At 37.5% G+C, this 24,251-nt stretch overlaps 1 protein-coding gene across 3 annotated transcripts in view; it reads right to left on the reverse strand.

Moving 5' to 3' along the window:
• Window positions 1–24,251, reverse strand: part of Znf438 (zinc finger protein 438) — a 148,863-nt gene that overhangs the window by 77,031 nt on the left and 47,581 nt on the right. For 2 of the 3 annotated variants that reach the window (XM_042686253.1, XM_042686252.1), the window contains one exon: window positions 3,315–3,391. The gene's annotated coding sequence lies outside the window, so the exon portion shown is untranslated. Of the gene's footprint in view, window positions 1–3,314; window positions 3,392–16,402; window positions 16,454–24,251 lie in introns of all 3 variants that reach the window. The other variant, XM_042686254.1, reaches the window with a different exon arrangement.

The raw sequence follows: 24,251 nt of genomic DNA on the forward strand, positions 1-24,251 counted from the left end.
CTGTTTAAGTTGCCAGGTCATAAGAGAAAAGAGATCAAAGTAATGAGGGTGAAGTTGTATAATCAGTTTCTAAAAGAAATTATGCTGAGGTCAAGGCTGACATCATCAGCTCCCACACTTTTAAGTGCACTTAAAAACGTGAGTCTCCTTTTTTTTTAAACACTAATACTGCTCTGATATTCAAGTAGTTTCTTATTTCTTCTCCATTTATATGTAGTTAAAGCACTGTGTCAGTCAACTAACAAACCTCCAGAGGCTCCCAACTGCTCAAGGACAGAAATCCAACTCCTCAGGAGGTCACTCAGCTTTCCTAAATTTGGCCCATTCTTCTAAGCTAGGAGTTTTCAACATTGGCTGAATATCAGAACCTGTGTGGGAGCTCTACAAAATAAATAGGCACATGCCCCATGCCACACAACTTCTACATAGTAGTTCTGGGGTAAGATCCAGGGACTTGTAGCTTTCAACTATCTGAATGACTCTTACAGCCCTGCCAGGGTTATGCCACAGATCTAATTTTCCCACCCATTACTTCACTCAACATGAAGTAACTCTTCTGTTCCAGCCAATAAGAGTATTTGTCTGTTTGTGTTCTCCAGGCCTCCATTCATGCCAGTAATCCAACCTGGAACTGTCATTACTCTCCAGCTCTTTATTTACAACTTCACCACTGTTCACAATGAAGTGGGATGCCCCCACTATCTTTGGATCCAATGTAATTATGATGATAATGATGGTGATACATTGCCATTGTGCTAATCCTGAACTGCCATAAAATATTTTATGGCAATTAATGACATTGTTTCCACTGTGGATGTCTTTTTAATAGTTTGCTTCCTGTATTTCAGGCTTGTGAGGGAAGCAAACTTTTTGTAAGATCTTTTGTTCCCATTCCCTAGCCTCTAGCACTAACAGACAACAGTATTAAAAGCAAAGATATCCATGTGCTTGATAACTATGATGACTGAATAAATTAAATATCTGAAATTTAAGAAGTGTTTTTTTCTTACAGCCTGACAACCCAAACTGTCAGCTTTGAGTGCTGTTTATGCACACACTGACATGTTTTTCCCTAGACACATCATTATACCTGTGTGGAAATGATAATCACTTATTCACAAAAACTGATGTGATGTCAAATAAAGGGAAGTTACCTATAAATATGTTTTTTCTATAGATAGAACTATTTTCTACGTTTGCATATTTTCCATGTATCCACATGCTGCTATTTGTAGAAGTGAAGAAAGGAGGAAATAGTAAACCAGTTCCTACTTTGTCAACATCTGGCTTACAAAAAAACCACTGACCTCTTTAACGTGAAAAGGATGTCTAAAATCTCATCCTTGTCCACTGAGAGAAGAACTAGAGAGATAGTGTTTATTTTCCCTTAATTTAGATGACATGAGAGAATCAGTAACCTATAGGTATTGTGATCCAAGTACTGAAAGTTACAAAGCTACTGGTAGGAGAATAGCCAATATGAGTCACCACTAGAGCTACAGCTAAGCGCAGAAACTTGCTGTTGCATATCTAGAACATGAGAGATATTCTTCCATGTGCAAAACTGTAATTTCGCCACAAAACAGGGTTGTACATGGTGGCTGTCTGTGGTTAAAATAGCACTGATACTTGTGAGTTAAATAGTCTTGGGAAGGAGGACAAAGAATCCAAATACTATTTATAACATTGTTTTTGTGGAAAAATGCTTTCTGCATTCCAAACAATAGAACTAGCCATTAACTTCTGAGATACAGATTGTTTCTAGACTGGGGTGTAACTGCATCTTGTTAAGGACACCAGGGTTGGTATTTTCCTTGGATAAGAAAGAATAATTACCATGAATATAAGCTGTATGTGCCTATGAGGATGAAAGATAGAGGAGAGGATGGGAGAAAAAGCCAAATACATTCTTAATTACTAAATCAATTATTTACTGAGCACTATTAAAAAAGCTGTAGTGAGTGTTGTGAGGAAAAAATTAGTCAGACAAGACCTTTGGATTTATATCCTTACGACCTAGGCTGGCCATGATAGACATAAACACAAATGATAAGGTTACATGAAAACAGTGCCATTACAGAGATTAAAAAATTTTTTTAGATGCAGTCAATACAAAGAGTAGAAAGAGCTACTGCTTCCAGCTAGTGTAATCAGGGAAAGTTTCATGCAGAGGCTTACAAGGGGTTTCAAGGCACAGAGAAAACAGAAAAGGAGGGAACACAAGGAGTACAAACAGCAAAACAGCAGAAGACAGATGCATGGAAGATAATGCAAGCTCAGGGAGAGTAGAGCTGACACAAGGTGGGGATGTTTGGGGAGTATGATGAGGGTTTGAATGCCAGTAAAAGGAACATGGATTCCATCCAGCAGAGACCAGAAACCCTGAGGTTTTAAAATTACCAAAGTGGTTCTATTCGAAGATTTATGTGGCAGCAGATTAGATGGAGAAGACAGAATGAATGTAGAATACCCAGTAACAACTGAGACTACTTATGATGACTTTTCAAAGCCAAGGTTTTTTGTTTTGTTTTTTTTTTTTGAACAGTTAGCAAATATTTAAAGCTTGTCTTAGTTAATTAATAAATTATTCTCTTCAATATGAACATATAAATAATTTAGAAACACTATCTGAAAACAAAACCTGACTGGTTGTGGTAGTTCACCGTGTGATAATAGCCATGTAATTTTTAGGTAGAGAGCTGAAGGATTGTGGTTCAAGGCCAAGTAGACAAAAAGTCAGGAGACTCCATCTCAACCAACAGTAGAGTGTGGTGGCACACATCCGTCAGCCCATCTACATGGGAGGCATAAATAGGAGGATTACATGTCAGGATGGCCAGGTAAAAAATGTGAGACACTGTGCTCCCCCCAAATAATTAAAGCAGAACAATACACAAAAAACGAAACAAAAACGCCAAAGGGCTAGAGGAAATGACTCAAGTGCTAGAACATCTAGATAGCAAGACCTTGAGTTGAATCCCAGTACAGAAAAAAGAAAACCTTAAAAAATTGAAAAATAAAATATTAGCTAGAAAGGAAAAAAAATTGAAAGCACATAATTAAGACTTCATAATTAGACTTATTTCAAATAGAAGGATGATTCTGAGGTATTAGTCTCAACTTTAAAATACAACCATGAGTTTAAATGCTACATCTTATTAAGCATATGGAATTTAACAAATTATTTCCCACCATTTTCTGAGACCAATGATTCCATATTCAAGATGATTTTGAGATAGTCCAAGAAATCTGAGATCAATGTTGAGTTAGTCTTGGGCTGATGCTAATGCAGATAGATGTGAACACAGACTTACTTGAGATGATCTGTGCTAGCAAATGTTTTCTAACTTCAAAACTTCCACATGGGATGACACATGGCATTCATCGTTATCTGAAAGCAAATGGAAAGGAAGTAATGAAATTAAAAGAATTGATATGCTGCTTAGAGAAACCAATTAGATAATTACACTTGAAAGACCATAAAAGAGTTATATGAAGTACTGTAAAATTGACATTACTTATACTATGTATAATTTAAGAACCTAAAATAAAAATCTCAAGCCACACTCAAAGACTTCTAAAATAGACGATACAATATTTCCTCTCATATATTTAATGTCAATCTCCTAAAAATTTGGGGAAATACATTATTTGATGTTTAAACTTGGCTTAAATGATTTAAAATTCAGCCAACACTTGCATCTTAATCACTATCCCAATGAGTAAGGAGGTAAGAAGTTGAGTAGGAAACAGTTCTTGTTCTCAAGGCACCCTATCTCCAAAAAATACAAATGTGAATGAGCCCATATTTAAGGTAGATATAACAAGTGTTATCAGTGACACAGAGGTCAATGGTATTTGGGAGAAAATTAATTAGTACAGGGAATGTGTGGGAGAAGGCTTGGTATACTAAATGTAGAGAAGGAGAAGAGAGTCTTGACAGTGGAGTTTTAGGATGAAATCATACTGCAAGAGTTTAACATTAGATCCAGCTCACTGATTTTTTTTATACATAAAATGAGTCATCAAGTGTATTTTCCCTTGAAAACATCAGGTGTTTTTATTAGAAAACACACTCAAATTTATATTTTTAAATGTGGGTCTTGTTTTGGGGTATGAGTTACTGTGAGAATATTCATTAGCTAGCAAAATATATTGTAATAATAATCGAGATGAGAAGAAACCAGGGCAACTGCAATGGAAATAAGTGGTTAAAACTTCATTGATGTGAGGACCAGAATAAACACTGGATCAATTATGCAACACTGAGAACTAGCACAATCATCAAGCTTCAGTTATAATAGTAAGTAGAACATCCTGAACTTCCAAAGAATTTTCTTTTTAAGCAGGGAATCATGTGCTGTTTTCATCAACCATACCCTGAAGAAACCAACTAATCCAATGTCTCACTTCCTTTCTTCTATCATGTCTTAAAACTTCAGAGTCTACTCTGTAATCCGTAAAAACTCCAACTCTCTTCAGTCATCTCTGTAGTCTCTCTCACTACACAAAGTCAATGCAACAGTTTGCTCATCTAAATGGTTTATTTGAGGAGAGACTTTCCACAAAAGATTGATACCTAGTTTTGAAGTCAGAGAGGAAGAGTAAAAGGAAAAGGAATCCTGTCCTGTCCTCTCTGTAGGACAGAAGGAGGCTGAAAACTTAAGTCACCAATGACCTTAGAGAGACATATCAGTACAGTAATAAAAGAACAATAATCCTAGCTCAGAAGATAGAGATCCGGAGGATCATGTTTCAAGTCCAGCCACAGCAAAAACTTTCATTAGGTACAATCTTAGCCAGTAAAAGCTGGGCAAGGCAATGTGTGCCTGTTACTCTAACAATATCAGAAGTAGAAGTAAGTGGATCATAGTCCAGTCAGCCTAGGTATAAACATCAGAACCTATTCAAAATATAACTAAAGCAGAAGGGGCTAAGGTAATGGCTCATGTGGTAGAGTGCCTTCCTAGCAAACACACATTCTAGTTCTACCAAAACAAAACACAAACAAAACAAAACAAAAATAAACAGAAAAATATAAGGAAGTGGAATTATCTAGTAAGCTTGTACTCTCCTAAGAAACCTGGCATAGTCTGAAAGGGAAGCTAACTCCTCAGTAAGCATCCTAAAATGTTATTGATCACTTTCCAAATCATCTGTAATGCTAGTAAAAAGAAGAAATCAAAGGAAAGAGCCTATATATGGAACATATCTAAGAGAAGACAGGGACAGGAATGCTGGAGTTTGCTTTGTTAAAAAGGAAAAACAGGTCTTTACAATCAAAAGCAAGCCAAGGATGGATGACAGATATAGATAACAAGGGTGTGAGAGAGGGAGTAAAGTTGAAAAAGTTCAGATCTAATGGCAATGCCATCTACTGAAGTGGGAGAGGCAGGGAAGAGAGAGAGGTGGGGAGATATCATATGGGTGAAAGAACATTTGAATTTAACAATTTGAGAGGAGAGGAGGGAAAAGAGAGGCCTTTCAGTATTTGAGATCCTGCAAAAAATTCTGGCTGATAGAAATGATGAAGTTACTAAATGAATTCCAAGTATGAAAATTTAGAAATGAACTTGGAGATAGATGTGGAATAATCACATGGTAAGGGGTAGAGGTGCTAGCATCAAGCCCAGTGCTGATGAAATTGGGAAAATGGGAAAAGCATCCCAGAAATCAACCAGTAGGAGAAACTAGGAAGGAGAGGAGTGAAGAATTAGAAGACTAGGAACCAATGGGTCAAGGTGGCACACTGATCCTTGAATTCACAGAAGGGAGCAAAAAGACACACTAGCCCTCTTTTCACATCTAGAATGTTTTAAATTTCATGCTTTCTCCTAAGACAATTATTAAAATAATGAAAAAGAAAACTAGGTATAAGTCTCTAGACAAGGGAAAGAAGAGTTAGAGAAAAGGATCAATCTTCTAAGAACTTTTTCAAAATAAAGCAAAAAGATTGAAGTAAGGAGGTCAGGTCTGGCCAGTGCCCTATTGGCCATATGGTGGATGGGTAGGGTCTGGCATCTTGTCTTCATGCTAAGGGAAGAAATTCCCAATCCCTCCATCACCTGCCTCCCAGGTAATGGGTGTGCCAGGATCCCCAGAAGCAGCAGCAGGCATTTGGCTGATAGGTTACTGAATCTGTAAGTCCAGTGCCTGGGACTGGGAATTTCCTGAGGATCTACCCCCAGAGCCCACCTATTTAGGCCCAGACCAGCCTAGCAGCCAGGGCACCACCATTCCACGCATGTCTCTGTGATCGTGTCCTGTGTCCTGTCTCCTGGCTGTCTCCAGTCATCATGGAGTCCCAATTCAGCTCCCCATTGGAGCTGAATTGGCTTGTTGGTATTGTTTTTGTTATTTCTTTCCTCTTTAGCATGTTTCCTAGCTGTGTTATGTGTATTTGCGTGCTTCAGGCTTGTGTAACAACTGGAGGCCTGCAGCCTGTTCACTGTATAATAAAGACTCCAATATTCTATAATTTAAAATGTGGATGTTAATCAATGATTAAGGTAAATCGATGATTTACCTTACAACAAGATCAACATGATATTGAAATGGGAAGTAGGTCAGCTGTAGACTACTGTATTCTATAGTGTGTGTGTGTGTGTGTGTGCGCGCGCGCGCGCGCGCGCGTGCGTATGTGTGTGTGTGTGTGTGTGTGTGTGTCTTTTATTCAACTGTTTCCTGACCATATGTGAAAGCAGTGTCTGGCTCAGAACTTGCCTGAACAAAACGTGCATGCATTCTGACCATCCATGTAGTAAACTCAACAGGACAGGCTAGATCTGATCAATGTGAAAGGAGGAAGACTGCATGCACACCTAGGCTCACTCTTTTTCCTTGTAATGATGTTGAATGTTGTCATATATTTGTTGGCCATCTGTATTTCTTCTTTTGACAAGTGTCTACTGAGATCATTTGCCCACTTTAAAGTTACATTGATTACTTTTTTAAAATTCTTTGCATTTTTATATATATTGTGGATGTCACTCCTCTGTCTGATCAGGCAAAGATTTTCTCCCATGTGTGGCTGCATCTTCACTCCATTACCTCCTTGGCTGAGCAGAAGTCTTCATTTGATAGAATCCGATTTGTCTTTTTTTTTCTTGCTGGTTTTCTGTGCTTTGGGAATCATGTTCAAAAACTCATTGTATATATAAATGTTCTGAAGTGCTTCCCCTATGTTTCTTTTCTAACAGTTTGAGAATTTCAGGTCTTACATTAAGGTCTTAAATTCATTTTGAGCTGGGTTCATTGTGTGCAAGGGAGTCTTAAGGGTTAAGTTTCAGCCTTCTACATATGGACATGCAATTTTCCTACCACCAGGCATTAAAGAGGCTGACCCTTTCTCCAATGTAAGTTTTCGGTGCTTGTGTTGAGACTCTGTTGGCTGTTGATGCATTGGTTTTATGGCTGGGATCTGTATTTTAGTCCAGTTGGTCAGGGTGTGGTTCTGTTCTGCATATAATACAGTAAAAACCAAGGTTTCTTACTTTCTCCTAGCAAGGTCCCTCCCATGCTTCCCTGTATTAGGCAAGCAGAGTCAGCAGCTGTTGACCTCAATCCAAACCAGTCTCCTCTAATGTAAAATGTCTCTAAGGTATCCTGCAGTGTGCTGCAGCTGGACTTGCTGCCACATATATGGACCCTGCCCCCTACACCCTCCAAGACTGCAGAGATTTCCTTGTACATTTGCAGGTCAACTTCCCAGACTCCCCAACTGCCCCAGGCTCAGCAACCATCCCAAGGGGAAAACTAGCTATGTGTTCATGACTCTTAAGTCCTGTTTACCCCACTAGACTATGTGATCATCAAAACTCGAACCATCTTTCCTTTCCTTAGGAGAGTCTCACTTCTATAGAAAACTGCACTGAGCAAATTCCCCAGGAGAAATGGTTGCTATCACTTCAACACATGTGGGCTTCTCTGAAATGTGTTTGTCTATTCTCTTCACTTTTATAGATCTCCATGCAAAACATGATTGGGGTGGATTTGAAGGTTGTCACTTTGATACTTGGACAGTTTTCCCAAATACAAGAGGACATGTATGTACCACCCCTTCCTTCACTGTGGGAGAGCTTTCACCTCTTGTTCTGAAATATAAAAGCACTGAGCTGCCACAAAAGAGGCTAAACTTGATCTTTTATTTTTGGTTTGTTTTTAAAGGTTTTGGTTTAATCTTGTTTTTCTATTATATTATCTGTGTATTTAAATTTTATTTATTTCTACATATAATTTTTGTTTTCTACTTACTTTGGATTTATTTTGCTTGTTTCTTCCAATTTAAAATGAAAGTTTAGATAGCTTACTTGAGACCTTTCTTCTTTTCTAATGTTGTTTTAAAGCTATGTATATTTTTCCTCTAACTACCTGTGTAGCTGTATTCCATAAATACTCATGTTTACATTTTCATTCCATTCAAAAATATTTTCAAATTTTCTTGAGTTTTCTCTTAAAGCATTTGAGGGTATGGCTCTAGATGTTCCACTGCTCTTGGTCTCTAATTCAACTTGGTTATGGGGAGGGAATATAAATCCCTTAAAATCTATGACACTTATGATCTGGCATACAACCTCCTTGTGATGAATCATCTATATGTACTTGAGCAGAGTAAGTATTGTGCTATTGTTGAGTTCAGCATTGCACAAGTGTTAAAAATGAAGCTAACTGGTTAATAGTGATGCTCCACATTTCTATTTATTTTCACTGATATTCTGCTTCATCACTTTATGTGCTGCTGTGACATAAATATTAAAATATGTAACTGTTATGGTAGATTTATATATTCTTCTCTCTTGTTATGACAGGTTTTGCTTCATATATTTTAAGCTCTGTTATTGGGTAAGCAGAACTTAATATTATGTCTTTTAAAAATATTTCCTAATATAGCTGGTAATATTCATTTTGAGTCAACTTCGTTGGATTTAGTATCCATCACTCTAGTTTCCAAGCTTGGTGTTTACATGATTTATCTTGTCCAGTTGTTTCTGTTTGAAGACAATTTCAGATGGATAAAGCGTACAGTAATCCTTTATTCTCATTTTCACTTTCCATGGCTTGTACACTGTTTACTTATTAAATATACTTTTTTGGGGGGTGGGGAGTGGTACTGAGGTTTGAACTTAAGTCCTAAAACTTGTTTTGTTTCTTTGATTTGGGTTGGTTTTTTTGTTTTTGTTTTTTTGCCAGTCCTGGGGCTTGAACTCAGGGCCTGGGCACTGTCCCTGAGCTTCATTTACTCAAGGCTAGCACTCTACTACTTGATCCACAGCGCCACTTGTGGCCTTTTCTGTTTTTGTGGTACTGAGGACTGGAACCCAGGGCTTCATGCATGCACTCTACCACTAGACTGCATTCCCAGGCCCTCAAACTTGTTTCATAGACACTTTAGCACTTGGGCCATGATCCCAACCAAGCTTCAGCTATTTCTTCAATGTTTCTGCCCAAGCCAACCTAGACCATAATTTTCCTATTTATACTTCCGGAAAAGATAAAATGATAAAACTTTTTTTTTTTTTTTCTAAAAGAAAGTCTTATAACACTAGTCCTTGGGTTTGGGACCAGGAAGGGAAAAGTCTTAAGACTGCAGGTGAAGGCTTGAATGACATTATTGTTAATGGAGGACAGAGAAATGTTAACCTCTCTCATGCCATAGTTCAAAGTTTATGATACTGTTCCTTGAAAATAAATTCAAAAGAGGTTTGGCTAAGGAATGTTCTAGTCAGAAGGTTGAAATTGTTGGTATCTTTCACCCTTGCATGATAACTTATGTATAAGAAAGGTAAAATATTCAAAGTATTGTTTTTGTTTTCTTGACACAAGCTAGGACTGCGATTCCCGTTTTTCCTGCCACAGCATCCCCAGTGCTGGGAAGACAGGTGTGGACTCCACTCTCTCTGGCTCATTTTTAGAAGACTAAGAGGAAATTAAAGAAGCCAGAATTCTTTTCAAAAATTAACATGCTCTTATCAAAAATAAAAGACTCTTATTAAAAATAAAATATCCTTCTATTCCCATTTCTCCAAATAGAAAGGTTAAGTACTAGTCTCAATGCTATATAGTTATTATTAGGGCCTGGGGGTCTAAAATGAAACATGGTTTCAAACTAAAAACATCTAGAATGTGCTGCAATAGACTGTCTTAAATCTGAAAATGATTTTAAATTGTATATAGCTCAGTCCTAAAAGTCTTAAGAACCTTAGATCATCTTTTACGGACAAATGGTCTCTATGAATCTTGATGGTGCCAGTTTTAGACTTTCCAAAAGAGACAGAGAAGTTTCTTATGGGCATTATTATAACACCTTGCCTCTTACTGTGAAGTAGGAAAAAAAAAGCCTATGCCAAAAATAAATGTGGGTGTGGCCTGTCTATTGGAATGGATTATAATTTGAAAGACAGGAAGTCCACAATGTTTTTAAAGGCATTATGTCAGCTTGAACTAAAACATACAGAAATAAGTACAAAATGAAAATTAGACCTTTGGACTCTGCAACTCTTACAAACAAGAAGCAACAGACAGGAGGGAAAGGCTACCTAGTTGCAAACATAATCACTTCTTAACAATAAAGAAAGCTAACTCAAAATTGGGAGGATGAAGCCTGAAGCCAGTGGAAATTATTTCCAGTACTAATAAAGGAACTAGTGATACCAGATTTAAAAGTTTCTAGAGTTGGGCACTGGTGGCTCACACCTGTAATCCTAACTACTCAAGTGGCTGAGCTCTAAAGATTGTGGCTTGAAATCAACCCAGGCAGGAAAATCCTCGAGACTATTATTTCCAATTAAAAATCTGTAACTAGAGCTGTGGCTCAAGTGATAGGGCACTAGCTTTGAGCAAAAAAGCTCATAGTGGGGCTGGGAAGGTGGCTCCATGGTAGAGTGTTGCCTTGCATGCATGAGGCCCTGGGTTCGATTCCTCTGCACTACATAAGCAGAAAAAGCCAGAAGTGGCACTGTGGCTTAATTGGTAGAGCACTAGCCTTGAGCTAAGAACTGAGAGACACTGTCCAGGCCCAGAGTTCAGGCCCCACAACCGAAAAAAAATAAATAAAAAATAAAAAGCTCATAGTGCTGAGGCCCTGTATCCAATCATTACTACCCACCCCCCCATGAGTTTACAGGGAGCAATGAAAACTATAGGCTTCTTGTTTCTCCATTTTTGAATGTGAGTGTCGTGTAGTATTAAACTGTGCCTGACTATCCATTGTATGTTGCGTAGATAGCTTTTACCTTATGAAGAACTATACTGTAGATACTTCCTGTAAATTTAGACCCAATTAAAACAGATCTTTGTCTTTAAGCTTGAGGTTAATGCAATGCTAGGGAAAAAATGGGGATTCTTGGAAGAGTGTGAAAGTAACAGAAAATGAACTATGGTGAATTAAAGATGGTGACGTACTCTAGGATATTTCTCCCAGTGAGAATTCATTCCTATCTACTCTCCCTGCAACATACAGGGCTCTGTGACTGTTCTGATCAACAGAATATCATAAATGCCTCATCTTGTACCAGTTTCCACTTTTAGGCCTTAAGATTATCTCTGCTAAGAGAGAGCCAAGCTACAAATGAGGAAGAAGTCTAACTTGATACTATCAGGCAACAAAGGTCACATGAACCCCAACTTCTATCTCTGTACAGGTACCGTATATGTGCATTGTGATTACTCCAGAGTAATTCACCCATTAGTTGAGAACCATCCAGTGATCTTAGCAATACAACATTATAGAAAGATCACCCGGTTGAGACCTGCTTGAATTCTCAACCTGAAGAATCATGAGTTATATAAAACAGTTCTTGTAATGTACTGATTACCTGACTTATGTAACTATAACCTCTCTGTACATCACCTTTACTATGAAAATAAATAAATAAAACTACTAAGTATTGATGACACAGTCTTACTGTAACATGTTTTTTGTAATTCACCTGTTTTGTCTTTTGAGCTGTTATCAGGGTCACATGTCCTGCTACTATTTTCTGCAAGGTAAGGGGGAGGCAGAAGCCCAATCCTAGTTACTTTTCACAAATAATCTGCAAAGTTCATAATCTGCAGAGTTCATATTTTTATAGACAAAAAGTCAAATTTCCCTGAGACATTATAAAACCAACAACTTTCCAAACAGCATGAGGTTCAACCTAAGTGCATTTACATTCATATTCTTCTTACTAAACAAATTATTGTACATATATAATCAAGCCAAAATATTCATGCTCAGGCTCTCTTTTCGTTCAGTTAACAAATGGCTATTTAGATACTTTCCCATGATTGAAGCAAGAGTAGGATTACAAATGCATAATTAAGACCATTTACAGTAGTCTGAAGCAGCAAGCTTCAAAGACAGTATTTTAAAACACCCATTACTGAGATAAACTGTGAAGTGTATAGCAAATAACATGTATTACAAAACTGTTCTGTGATGTATGTGGCTGTAGAGGTATGTGAAGGGGATGCATGTACCATCACAGCATTACACAGTTAAAATCTGGATGCAACAAAAATACACATGAATAGCTAAGATAGACTAGAGAAAAAGATGGAGACTAATTTTTTTGTCTATCTCAGCCTCTTGAGTAGCTCAGATTAGCCACCTGCACCTGGCTTAGTCTATCATATTTTATACTTGACATATGAAGTGAATTTTTAGAAATGTTTTCTGACAAGTATGTATCACTTATGAAAATTTATAAATAATCTGGATTGCACCATTCCAAGATGAACACATTGTCCTGAATAATCACCTTGACCCAAGCACAGGAGAACAGCCAGAATGAATTACTTCCCAAGGAGAAACTTCACCCCATCCACATTAGAAGTGGTAAATTCTCTACTCAAATCTTCTCCTCCTTGGGCTCCCCAATCCTACCCCAGCCTTGCTTTATGGCATGGCTCCATCCCTAACCTGTAACTGAGAAAGCAATATACAAGTTACCTTCCTGGAAAGAAAAGAGTACATTTATGACAGCTTCAGCTGATGGCTTTTAGTACAACCATTCTCTGTTCTAAAGTCTATCTCTGGATTAAGTCAAAGCACCCAAGAGAAGCATTCCCAGCCCGCCTCTTACTGCTTCCCTTCAGCAGCATGTTATTTACTGTGGTGTCTGACAGAAAAGCCACCATGCTCTCCTGGAAGGAAGCTCTAGAAACCAGCCTGCAAAAGACAGGCTTTAGGATTTACTCTGAGGATGCTGAAGAGTACAAAGTTGATTATGATGCATGATAACAAAAAGGAAACATCTTTTATAGCTTATAAGGCTTCCAAAAAGCTGAGAAAATTTTGATCTTACAAACACTAGAAAATGTAACTAGTATTGTAAAGGTTTCCTTAGAGAGCTTAGGTAAAAATTTGCGATCCATCTGCTGTAAAGAAGCATTGATATAATTGTGTGCCTTACCCTTATTCCATCAGTCTCATTTTTACATTTTTTTTACAGTATTGAAGTATAATTTACATATCACTAAATCCACCTATTTGAAAGTGGAGAGCTAATGATATGTCAATTACATGGTGCAGTATCATTATAATCTAGTTTTAGAACACTTCGTCCTCTGAATTTCTTTAAGTTGACATATAGACAAAGTTGGCCTCTACTCTTTGAACCATTCTGTGCTTTCTATCTCCATCGATTTCTCATTTCTAAATAGTTCATACAAGTGGAAGCACATAACACATAGTCCTTTTGAGTCTGAATTGTTACTTAAGACAATATTTCTGAGCATCATCCATGTCAGAATTATTTCCCTTTTTTTATCTATTTACCAGTTAATGAATATTTGAATACTTTCTTGTTCTTGTCCATTATGAAATACATGTCTTTGTATCAATATGTTTTCATTTCTAAAATGTTTCACTCTAATATGTTGAACAATTAATTACATGTGTCAGTTTGGGTTGGTCATAGTGCACAGAATTTTGTCAAATATTAGTCTGTATGTTTTGTTGACTATTTTTGGATGAGATTAATTTGTAGACTTTTATAAAGTGGCTTGTCTTCCACTATGTGGGTGTGCTTCATCCAATCTGTTGAAGGCTTGGATAAAAGTCTGAACTTCCTGACTACCTTCAGATTTCACCTGTAACACCAGTTTCCAGCAGACTGCTGTGGACCCATGCTGCAACTGTTTGGAGTCTGTGGCCTGCTGGCTCCTTGAGCCTCTGTAACTGTGAGAGTCTATTCTTTAAAAGTTTTTTCCTGTATACATACACACCTTACTGCATCTGCTTCTCTACAAGCACAACTAAAAACAAGGTAAACTGATATAATTTTCCAAGAAAGAACCAACTAATTTTTCAAAGCAATTTTATCATTTTACATGGATGCCTATGAATTCTTGTTTGACCAGGTTCTAGATTGTATTATATGTCTTTTTGAGTACAACCATCCTAGTAGGCATACATCATACCTCATCACTTACACCACTACCTCATTACTTTTGGTCTTCTCTTTTCACTTTTTCTTTCTTTTTTCTCTTTTTGGTGGTCCTGGGATTTTAACGCAGAGTTTCATACTTGTTAGGTATATACTATCGATACATACCCACAGCCCTTTTTGCTCCAGATAATTTTGAGATTGGATCTCACTTTTTTTTTTTTTTTGCTGGTCATGGGGCTTGAACTCTGGGCCCAGGCACTGTCCCTCAGCTCTTCAGCTCAAGGCTAGCATCCTACTACTTGAACCACAGCACCACTTCCAGCTTTTTCTGTTTGTGTGGTGCTAAGGAATCAAACCCAGGGCCTCATGCATACAAGGCAAGCACTCTACCAATGAGCCACCTTCCCAGCCCCTGGATCTCACTTTTTGTCTGGCTGGTCTGGACCATAATTCTCACTTCTATAATTTACATTTCCCCCACAGATGGTATGGCAGATACATACCACCACATCTAGTTTTTTTCTCTTGAGATCTTAGTTTTGCCTGAGCTGGCCTAGAAACTTGATCTTCCTGATCTAAACCCCCACATAACTGGGAGGACAGGTCCATACTACTATACTCAGGTAAAAAGTCAAGAATTTTTACCCTGGGTATTGAACTGTGATCCTCCACATTTCTGCCTTCTAAGTAGTTAGGATTGTAGGCATCACAACAGGCATCCAGCCTAAACTTACTGATTTTTTTTAAAAAATTGTTGCCTTCCTAATAACTCATATAATGATATTTTCATGTGTTTATTAGCCATTGTTAGGTCTTTTGCGGGGGAAAATGTTTACTGGGTGCAATTGCTTTTTATCTCTCCCATAGGACTGTATTCTTACTGATTACAGGGGTTTTCTGTGTACTCTGTATACTTTACCACATAGAATGTGAAAATAGCTTCTCTCTCAGGTTGTAACTTGTATTATGAGCTTCTCAAGAATGTCTTTTGACATGCCTGTAATCCTAGCTACTCAGGAGGCTGAGATATGCAGATCACAGTTTGAAACCAGCCTAGGAAGGAAAGTCCATGAGACTAATCTCCAATGAACTACTCAGAAAAAAAAGGCAATGGTGCTGTTGTTAAAGTAGTAAAGCACTAGCCTTGAACACAAAGAGGCTCAGGAACAGCACTCAGGACCTGAGTTTAAGCCCCAGGATTGATTAAAAAAAAAATGTCTTTTGACTCATGAAGGTTTTCATTTTGAAGAAGTCAAATTCATCATTTTTATCCTCAAAGGCAATACTTTGAAAATCACACACAACTCTGTACAACTCAAAGTTTCTTCTTTTATTAGAAGTTCAAAGTTTTTCACTCTGAATGTTAAAGTCCACAATTCCTGTTGAGTTAATTTTTGTGTGTGGTTGATTTTTCTAAGGAGGTTTTATCATATGGATGTCCAATTCTGAACGTGTGACATCTGTTGGAAAAATAATCCTTTTGTATTTAATTGTCTTAGCAGCTCTTCTGAAATTAATAGACCAGGAATTTAAGTTTATTTCTGGTTTCTCACCTGTACCCCACTGATCTCCATGCTTAGTTTTGTGCCAGGACTGTGCTGCTTCTACTAGACTTAGTACTAGAATTAGGAAATTTAAGTCCCCAATTTTATTCTGTAGCTATTTCTTTTAGATTTCATTTGATTTTAGTTTATCATGTGCAGTAATGGATACAATCTTAAACCTTTTCTTGGGCAAAACAAGATATAAATATAAAAATTAAATAAGCCATAGTTTAAAGTGACCTTGCAAAAAAGAGTCTCAAGCTATGAAAGTGAGAGCCACAAACATTATTAAATGAATGCTTAAGACAGACCAGACATGTACAAGCTTCCATGCTAAAGATACAGAGACTAGTAAGACTCAGTGTTCACTCAGCACACAGAAGGGAGTGAGGGTACAGTGTATTCATAGCAATGACAATAATGTGGACACACCAATGGTAAGCAAGGCAAGGCCTATTTACTTCATCTAATCAGAATTTCCCTTACTTAATATAAGCTTGTTCCTGAAAAAGTAGTTGACAAATTTCTGGTATTTTTCTGAAAAAAAAAAAAAAAAGAAAGTGAGTTTCAAAAAGCCATAGAACTTAGTACTTATAAAAGCTTGTAATAAGCAATACTTCTGTAAAGCACTGGTTCTCTCAACTAGTTTAAGTCTTTTCATTCGCTTTTTGTTCTTCAGATTACGAAAGGAATTTAGACCCACAGGAAAAAAAAATCACACAAAACAGAAGTATTTATAGTAAAAAGGGAATGTCTTACCTCTACCTCACCCTTCATTTCCCTCATAAATCCTGTTACGCTTGGTGAATTCCTGATCATCCCAAGTAACAAGCAACTGACTTGTGTGTGTGTGTGTGTGTGTGTGTGTGTGTGTGCGTGCGTGCGCGTGAACATGTGTTCTGAGTGTGTGCATATGTGTAAGACTTCATAGTGACAATTGCTGACAGTGGTTCTACAAGAAATATTAATGAACTTACTTAAAGGGGACAAGAAGTAAATTAGAAGAAAGAGTGGGCATTTCCAAATTCAAGAAAAACTGGAAAATTCTGGGTTAAGTAAAATCCCAATATATCTTACACTGTGACTGTTTTCAACTTGCCTAAAATTTGCTGACTACCAAACCCTTTAACTGTAAATTACCGAGTAATATCTTGAAAGTCTAGATCTTCACAAATCACAATGTGATAAGCCAGCTGTTAGAGTTTCTCCTCCACTGTTACACTGGCAGCAATCCATACAGTTGAACCCATGTGGACATTCAGAAACACGCTGAGGGTTGCACACACTACCATTGGCTAAAAGACTAGGAAACAGTCAGCAGGCTGTCTTAAGATTCTATCTCTACAGGGCTGGAAAACCTGGTTTCACTTCTGTTCTGCTTTGTTATTTTTCCTCTAGACAATAAAAGAAGAAAACTAGAGACAAAGTTCAACTCTAAAATTATATCATTAACAGTATTTTTAAAAGGTAAACACAGTAAAAGTATCTTAGCATAAATTCTGCTCAACTTGAATGTGTTTTACAAAACATAAAACTAGGCTTAAAATAATTTTCACGATTAATACAAGAATTGATTCATTACAAAAAATGCTTTAAGAGGCACTGAACACTATGAAGTTATATTTATATTTAGTGCCTACAGCTGCTTATAGATAAACACAAAACAATGGATTTGGAGTTTCTCCTTTTAAGTTAGAGTTCACACTAAGATATCACTTGACAATAAGCAGCTAAACTTGCCATTGTGATAGAATGGGGCCTTTTGTAGTCATGAATGGTTAACTTTTCAGCCTTCTTTCTTTTTCCCCTTCCTCCCTCCCTTCCTTTCTGTGGAAATTTTAGTTGGCAGAGCCACCTGTGAGATATTCTACTGAACTGATTCTTATGGTAGCCTAAAAGAGCTGCTGTAAGGCCTGGGCAAAAGCTTCCCTAAAATTCCACTCCAGAATAATATAAGGAATAACTAAGTCAGTGTTGGAAAGATGTTTCCACCATCCGCTTAAGATTGTTGTTGTTTGTTTTCTTCATGGCTACTAGGAACAGTGCATGTACTAACTGTTCCCATTATTTATAAATGCAGGTGGTCTCCTCACTTCTTTATAGACAAACTGCTTGTTCAATGCCATATTTTCCACATATCTGTCCCACTCTAGCTCAAGCCTAGCTGACTTTTCCCCTTCCTAAGCCTCCTGATTCTTGCTCAAGCCTCTCACTTAGTACATTTAATAGACTTGAAATTACTATTTGACTTGATGAGTCAAACAATAGATGGCAGGAATCTACAAGAGAGACTACAATGCCAGGCACAATTCTGTTTGCATTGGTACTATTTGTTGACTGACTGATAATATAATTCAATGTTTTTCCCAGGAATATTTAATCCTTGAGAGAAATATGGTTTTCTACTCAGGAAACAATGGACTTCCTTATTAGTTTTAGAAAATGTTCACAGATTATCTATAATTTACATAATTGATGACTAGATGTCTTTTTTTTTTTTAACCTGTGACAGGGCAGTGGTATGGTTTAGCTTTAGCTCTAGACAATCTAAGGACTTGCTGTGGAAAGCTATGAAGGAACCAACTGCTTAATGACAAAAGGATTTTAAGTAGTAGCTAATATTAGAGGCTACAGGAAGTATGAATATAGCATATTTACATATATGAATACCATCGTGTACATATGGAACAATAAAGAATCCGCAAAAGTAATTTGACAGTGCCATTCATTCAGTCATTTAATAAACCATTACTGAAAGCTTATTATGCATAGAGTCCTGCATTACACTTGAGAACTAAAGGTGAATAAAAAATAGCAACCATCCATGTTGGTCCTCTGAAGACTTAAATGGAATAAATTTCAAGATTTACGTACTTATGTCCAAGTAAAATTATATTAGATGTGGTTAAGGAGCATTTAAAGTTCCTTATCTCAGCCAGGCATGGTGGATCATGCCTGTAATCTTAACTACTCTGGATAGAGATCAAGAGACTCCTAGATCAAGATTATACCAGGCCAAAAAAAAAAAAAAAATACCCAGGACCTTATTTCAACCAATAGTTCAGTGTAGTGCCACATGTCTGTCATTCCAGCTCCACAGGAGGCTGAGAGTGGGAAGACTACAATTCCAAGTCAGCTGGGGAGGAGGAGGGAGTAAGATGCTCATGAGATACCAGTTTATGATGGATGTGGTATTAGGCCCTTGCCATCCAGGTACCTCAGGAAGTATAAATAGAAGAGTCATGATCAAGGCTGACCCAGACAAAAAGCAAAAAGCAAGACTCTAACTCAAAAACAACCAAAACAAAAAAAACTAGAAATGTATCTCAAGCTGAAAACATCTAACAAATGTAAAGCCCTGCGTTCAAATCCCAGGACTATCAGAAAAACAATCTTATTGTTTAAATCAGAAAAAAGTTTATTTTGCCCAAGCACCAACAAGATGTCTTGTCTTCATAGAGAGTTTCACTTCTGACCCTAAATTTCTAGAGTCCCTAGTTGCTAACCGAGGAGAGAGATGTGCTATGAGCAGCATAAACAAATGTACACCTAAATAAACCCTGTTAGCTGGTGTGGCACAGGTACCCCATCCACCTCAATTCATAAACAGCTGCAGACACTTTATTTTGCTTCATAGCATACTGGTTTTTTTGTTTTCCTAAAACTTATAGGGGAAAGGCAAAAACTAGAAACCCTTTGCCAATCACAAAAATGTATGTATTTTAAACTGCAGAACCAAAATGAGTTGCTATATACTTTTAAAACCAGATTTTAAAAAATAGGAAATAGGTATTTCCTCTAATGTTCAACTATAAATCCTGTTAACTAACTATAAAAGAATCAGAAATGTTGCTGTTTTAGCTAAACATCTTTGTGTTTCTCTGGTGTATCTTTAGAAGGAATATAAACTTGAAGAGATCTATAGGATTCCATTCAACCAGAAATTCACTAAATCGAGAATCAGTATATTCAAAATCCATACAATTAATTTGACCATAAACTTGGTTGCTAAATACCAATTTCAAAAGTAATGTTATTGCTCTGCTGTTTTAAACCAAAGGGCTTCCTTCTCAAGACTGCAAAGGAAGAAGCATGTAGGCTATCTCATGGGTGAAGGAGTGATTTCTACTCTTATAAAAACAGGAGGTTCGCCTACATAATCACCTGGGACAAACTTGGCCCGTGCAAACAGGCCAAAAGTTAAAGGAGCCTGGGAACGTTTAACATCAAGAAAGGAATTACAGCTCAGTAAGATCAGAGGGAATTACACAGGAAATGTGAACAGTAACCCTTTCAGATCTTTGGACCTCTTCCGAGTGCCTGTGATAAATGGAGTCCTGCTGCCTTGTAGTAAAGTGACTACATGAGCCAAGAGCAGAGATGGATGGGGGCAAAGAAAAAAAGACATTTTATACACATCATACACACACACATACACTCATACACACACATGTACACACATAGAGCAACATATATTCACACTGACATGACAGAATCATGCTACTTGAGAAAACAGCCCTTAACTTTTCATTTTAACTGCTACATATGCATCATATCAATGCCTTATCCAACACAGCCCAAAGTAAAAATTCCAAAGACATGTGAAGAATCAGAAGGGGTGGGAGAGATGGAGTAGTTGGCAAACTCAGCAAAAGCAGGGAAAAGTGGCTCCTAGCTGACCAAAAAAAGAGGTCTCAACCCTGGCTTTTATTTAAACATCTTGTCCCCAGGAAGTCTGTGGGGAGAGCATTCTTTCCATAAGAAATAATATGAAATAGAATCAGAAATGATGCTATTCCATACTTCACTATGTAAAAGTTTTTTCAGTATTCTAAACCAGATGCATAGACAGTTCAGCTGACTACAAACTTTTTTTAATAAAGAGTAGTTTATAGTCATCAGTTAAAATATTTCTAGTTGCTAATTTGGAAAAGTAGATGTGATTGCACATCCAAGAGATCTTTAGAAACTCTGGCATTTCAAGAAAACAGGGCAGTCTTACTGCATCTACCTCTTAGAAAAGGGGAAAACACTTTTCACGAGCAGGTGTCTTTGAGAGATTATTAATTAATACACAGTCTTTGGACAGGGAGGGCATGAATGGAGCTAACAAAATACAATGGAACAAAGTGCTATTTCCAGTTAAGTAAGATTAAATATGGAATGGAATTTCAGAGATGCCTTTTAAAAAAATTTAAATTTTCCACTGGTATAACTTTAGGACAGACATGGTTTGACATAAAAAATACATAAATAAGTGAAAGTGAACACAGAGATGGTGAAGCAAGCTACCAATGAAAGGGAAAAGGCTTAGTTTTTCTGAACTATCCAGGAAGAGGAACAATATATACCAGAACAAAAGTGCCTTCTCCAAGAACACATAATATCCATACTGTTTTCCTACAATAAGTGGCACAATGAGACTGAAACCATAGGCTTCTTCATTGTCTTAAACAACTGATACCTAATTTCTGTAGCATTGGATTCAGAGATAGGCAGACTTAGGACTATAAGAAGCTATGGGATTCTGAATTGCTACTATACTTCGGTTAGGAAAATACCAGAATTTGGAAGGGAGGAAAGCAATAAACAAACCTGAATAATACACCAGACTTCTGCTGGAGCTTCCATTCCCCATGTGGACCTTGAAATGCAGCAAATGCAGGCTCAGGAGGCTCTACTTCTCCACTCGGCTCTGTTGTGGCTCTTAACAGCCACCCTTAGTGCATGTGCTAGTCGATGAAACATAAAACCTCATGCCGGGTGGAGGGATCCAAGATGGCAGATCCAAGATGGCAGACTAGAGACAGGGCATGTTTTCCCTTAGTTATGAAAGTTAGTTTGAGCTTAAAACTTATAAATAAATACGTTGGGTATTATGTATGTATACACAAATGTATTAACTGAGATATGGTAGATTCCAGGGAGAATTCAAATAGAGTAATTCCTTAGGAAGGCATAGGCCAAGTTCAGCAAAATAAAACACCAGGCAGTGTGTTCTCCAAGGGGTCAGGTGAGGACAAGGGGAAAGGGTAGAGGAATGAAGAAGGGGAAAAATGCAGCCAAGAATCAAATGTATGTCTTACAAAATTAAGAATGAGGGAAGGGATGGGGAGAGAGGGATGAGTGAGAATGTTGAAAGGGGTCACATTGATCAAGATGAGTTGTTTCATAAACTTCTTTGTTAAATGGCAACTCTTTTTACACAATTATTTAAAGATAATTAAAAAATATTTTTAAACTATGCCCTCCTTGAATGCTCTTTAAGACTTCAAAATAAATTAAGAATTATAACCAGAAAGAAACCAAAGCCACATAGTATGATCATTGTTCATGCCACTATAACCTGATCTACTAACAGGTACTTGAACAAATAGATGGACATTACCACTTTTCCAATCCTGAAGACAAATGATTAAAAGTGCCTATAAACATTAATATATGGCTGGCAGTAAAATGATACTTACTGGGACCTTCAGAGGATACTTTTCTTCTCCTTGAGATCTGTTGTAAATGATCTTTATTTTTCCCCTAGCATTCAGCAAGAAGAAAAGCTGATTGATACATACAAGGCCTCCCATGTCTGTTAAGTGACTCAGCAATAGTATCTCTTTATTCTGAAAACAACAGTGCCTTCATATAGTGACCTCTTTCATTTGTTAAAAACCAGAAACAAGCAGGCTCAGGGGCCCTGTTACAGAGGCACTGGCACAGAAGAAAACTACAAAAGGTCTTGATAACAACCACAATGACAAAAACAGTAAGTACGAATAACATCTAATTCTGGTACATTGCAACAGCACTGCACAATGCATAAAACACTTAGAGTAATAATAAAGTGGACAGGATTCTTACCATCTGGTTAAAACAGTGTAAAGAGGCTTTCGCAAGCTTAAGAAGCAACAGAGGGGACTTCAACTTTTCTGACAGCTATCCCACTCACTGAAACTTCCTTACTTGATGACAGAATATTGCAAAAACCTCATCTCAATTCTTCAAACATATAATCAGCATAACTTTTCTCCCTCTTAACTCAGCAAATACAACACTCCTTCTACCAAGTCCCATAAAAATTCCAAGAGTTTCCAGTATAGCAGAATTTGTTTCTCACAACAGTATGATCAAGGGCATAAGAAGGACATCTTCAAAAATCAAACTTCCTTCACACTTGCATGATTCTGTCACTGTGTCCAAAGTAAGGATATCACCACCTACTGAGGAGATGGATGGGGTAGCGTGATCCTTACTCAGAGTGAATGGAGAGAGCACATAGTTGAGGCTCTGGCCCAGTAAGCAAACACCTGCCTGTAGGGACCTGATAAAGGCCAGCTGCACAAGCAAGACAAAGCTAACAAGACTATGTTATATTCTTATCAACTTAAAAAATTCTAAATTTAGGCTGGAGATGTGACTCAAGTGGTAGAGTGATAGCCATTAGCAAGCAAACCAAGGAACATTAAATTACTTTAGAAATATAATATAGCCAGGCACCAGTCACTCACATCTGTAATCCTAGCTACTTAGGGGGCTGAGATCTGAGGATCACAGTTCAAAGCCAGCCGTGGTAGGAAGATCTGTGAGACTCTTATCTACAATTAACCACCAGAAAACTGGAAGTGGTGCTGTGGCTCAAGTGGTAGAGCACTAGCTTTAAGCTGAAGAGCTCAGGGACAGTGCCCAGGCCCAGAGTTCAAGCCCTACAACTGACCCAAAAAAAATTAAATATAAAGGAACAGACATATAATGAAAGTGGGATTTTCTTCAACTATTTTACTCACCTATAAAGGTTTTTATGAAGATTTTGAGTCCATATAATATTAAAAATACTAAGCATCCTGTCTAGCACACAGTAACTATTCAATGAATGTCTGTTATTATAGTAATATTGAGGGAATACTAAAGCTATAAATACAATAGAAGATCTTACTTAAAATCAGCCAGCAATCAACATGGTCTGATGTTTGAAAAATATATGCAGGAGCTGGGAAGGTGGCTCAGTGGTAGAGCACTTGCCTTGCATGCATGAGGCCCTGGGTTCGATTCCTCAGCACCACATAAGCAAAAATAAAAAAGCCGGAAGTGGCGCTGTGACTCAAGTGATAGAGCGCTAGCCTTGAGCTGAAGAGCTGAAGGACAGTGCCCAGGCCCAGAGTTCAGACCCCATGACCAGACCCCCCCCCAAAAAAATATATATGCAAAAATTCAATTGCAACTGTGTGTACGTGCGTGCATGCGTGTGCATGCATGTGTGTGTGTGTGTGTGTGTGTGTGTGTGTGTGTGTGTGTGTGTGTGTGTGTGTAAGTGTAAATATTTAGAAGGCTTGGAAGGATAAAT

This window comes from Dipodomys spectabilis, unplaced genomic scaffold, assembly GCF_019054845.1.
Source record: "Dipodomys spectabilis isolate Male_0828 unplaced genomic scaffold, ASM1905484v1 ptg000096l, whole genome shotgun sequence".
NCBI lineage: Eukaryota > Metazoa > Chordata > Mammalia > Rodentia > Heteromyidae > Dipodomys > Dipodomys spectabilis.